General features: G+C 42.0%; 1 pseudogene; it reads right to left on the bottom strand.

The window, feature by feature from the left end:
• Nucleotides 1-593: 593 nt before the first annotated feature.
• Nucleotides 594-2546, bottom strand: LOC141570671 (cytochrome c oxidase subunit FA4 pseudogene; annotated as a pseudogene).
• Nucleotides 2547-3150: the final 604 nt, after the last annotated feature.

Here is a 3150-nt window from a genome sequence, read left to right as displayed (position 1 = left end):
TGGCTATTTAAAATATGTAGAGGTGATACAGGGGCAGTCCTGGAACTCAGTGGCACAGGTATTTAAAGGTCGCACTAAGAGAGGCTGAAATCTTTCAGAGCTCCACTGAAAATAGCTTCACTCTCCGGTTTTTGCAGAAGAGTTAGGACTCTTGCAGGCTCTATGTATTTACTGTTTTGTAAAACAAGGAATTGTGTCCTGGCACATTATTCAGGAAGGATTTTCTTAGGCTGATACCTGTGAATCAGCTGCATCTGGTCTCCTGTGGTAGTTTTAGGGGTTTCCCTGTGGACGGTTCTGAACATGGATGGGACCACCCCACACCTTTGCTCAACCAATATATGGACATGCTTGTGGGCTTTGTCATCTGCCTCTATTTTGATCTGCTCCAGAATTAAGAGCTGCAGTTGTATGCAGAAGCTGAGTTCTGAAACCTGCTGGGTTCCAGCATCTCCTCTGCTGTTTCTAGGTGTAAGAGTGGGCACCCGTGGGGCAGGAGCAGGCGAGTGAGAAAGCCCCTCAGGATCCAGGGAGTTGTGAAGAACGGATGCACACTTTCTTTTTTTTTTTTTTTTTTTCAAGTGTTGTATTTATTAATCAGTGTAAGCTCCAACATAATACACCAGCATGATTTCATGCATTTGGAAGGGAAATATTTCCTGGTCAAGTGGGAAATTGTGCAGATGGCTTCTCATTCTAAGTAGCTTTATAGTGAAACATTTCATTTTGAAGTGTGTCCCTTCTTTCTTCAATTCATTGCAATCTATATTCACTGAGCAGAACTTATATTGAGCATTGGGACCTAGTTAGTTCCTGGGTTCTGGGTTATTCTTTCTGTTGCAAGAGACATCTGGATTGAACAATGCCAGGCACAAGATACGCGTACACAGCGCTTCCCCAGTACCTCCAGCTCCAATAAATACAAAGAAAGGGGTCAAGCTTGGATTCTTCTTGGCCTGACCGAGGATTTGGCACAGCGTTGTTGAAGGGCTCCACTACCCAGATGCACATTTTCAATCTTTCTCTGTCACCCTTTAAGCATCTTCTTAAAACCCTAAGTTGTTGTTGTTGTTGACAAGCCAGATATTACAAGGAACCATAGGATAAAAATTGTTTATACAATATGTTATCCTTTCAGGTACTTTTTTTTTTTTTCCTTTTAAAAGCAGGTAGGTAAGGTGGGGGTGGGGGGGGAGGTAACATACAGCAATGCATTACTGAGTGGTCTTTCAGTCCTCTGTCAGAGAGGTAGTTTCTGTTAGCATGACTTTCCAATACCCCACCTACCATAATGATACCCTCCACTTGCCTTAAAAAGATAACAATCATAACACACAGGTCTATAGAGAAACAAATTGTTCTCTAACAATATCATTAAGATCTGTTTAAAAATCATTGTGAATTTCGTTCCTGGAATTGCCATTTATGAACTGTATGATATTGAATAAAGTGCTTAGGCACCTGAGCCCCAGTTTCCTGATCTTCAAACGGGAATAATTTTAACCCCACAGAGTTATTCTGAGGTCAAATGAAATGCTGGTTTACAAAGTTTTATATTGCGGAGCAAGGCTGGGTTGTGAGGAATACAAGAATTAGCCATGGAAAGTTGCTACAGGGACTGAGCCATGAAAATTAACATTCTGGGAACAGCAGGACTGCTGTACTCAGAACTGAGTTTCTAACTTACAATTCCAAAACTGCCACGATGTGGATTAATTATGAAATTCAGTTGTGTGTTCTTTTGGAAAGCTGAGTTATGGATTTCTACAATGTCGATATGACAATGTAATTTCCCAAGACAGCCTTCACAGGAGCATGTTGTGAACGATGCTTAGAAAGTAACAGGAGTAACCTTGAGTGTGTTTCAATTTTCATCTCTCTAGATCTGTGTAGATTTCAGTCACATTGGGGAGCCTGAGACTGCTCACATATACATAGATAGTAAAGAAGAGTATGATAAAGTATTAACAGCCACCAGTGATGACCCCAGGGAGTCACTAGGAGGCACAGAGAGAAGGGGCTCCTCTGCTTTCCATATTAGAATCAGTACAGATTTGTCACATACACATGGTAGACAGCCCATATTCCCTTGCTTTCAATGGGATGTATAGCGGGGCTCAGTTCTTCTCATTTCTCTTCCTCTTTCAGACTTTGGGTGACCTTTGTTCAAGCAGTGCTTTGGGATGTGATTCATTCTTTATCCAAGTTATTGCAAATGTTTCTCTATAGAAAGTTTAATTTTACATCTTCCGGGCATCATTTCTGCCATGAATGTCCATTTCGGAGTGTAATAATCGGAGTTCTTGTTGCAAGCAACAGAAACAACTTCTGGCTAAGGGATTTATTGGATGGATATCAGTGGGAAGGCTGTAGAGCCATGACTGGCAGAGACAAAAGAGGCAGATACAGGCAAATCTCTGCCACAAAGCTGGTCTATTGAAGGATGCCATTGAGGACTCCGTTGCCCTTGGAAAATGGATTACCTTGCAACTACTGTGAGTAATCTGTAGCTGATCACACTCTTTTTTGTCACTCCCTAAAGACATGAGGTCCTGGCAGGACTTCTGACTGCCTGCATGGAGGTCATGTGCCAAGCTCCAGCTAGCAGAGGAGGGGATATTCCTTGACCCTCCGCCTCTGATGAGACTGCCCTCAAATGGGAAGGATTTTCAGATGTTGACTAAGCAGGATCAATACATAAGTGGTGATCTTCTCTTTAGAGGATTGGCTGTCTTTAGATGATCTTTTGTCTCAGCTTTTCAGAGCTAGCTCTTCTCAAATCCTACCACCTTTTTCATCAGTGACTGGTTCCTTTTCCTTTTCTTTAACTCTCTCTGGGCCTCGACTTCTGTCTTAGAGAAATAAGCATGTCTCCCACAGCCTGGGCCACTTAGATTTTCTCTTTTCTCACGCACTGAAAGGCCAGGTTCCTTTACTTACTGTTGTAAAGGCAGAGAATCACCTCCCGCTCCTATCCTGCAAAGATCATCCATCCTTCATGAGAGTCACAATTATTTTCTTTTCCCTAGATGTTTTCATAGCTGTCATCCAATTCTTGTCATTACCTCTCACTGCAATGTTAGCATCAAATACCTTGGGAAAAGCTTCACATTGTATATTTAACTATGTTGAGAAGCAATTTTATGCTAC

This window comes from Rhinolophus sinicus, chromosome 17 (assembly GCF_057876585.1).
Source record: "Rhinolophus sinicus isolate RSI-liver-muscle chromosome 17, RSI-T2T, whole genome shotgun sequence".
NCBI lineage: Eukaryota > Metazoa > Chordata > Mammalia > Chiroptera > Rhinolophidae > Rhinolophus > Rhinolophus sinicus.
The sequence above is the reverse complement of the archived record's forward strand: the minus strand, read 5'-3'. Positions and strand labels throughout refer to the sequence as shown.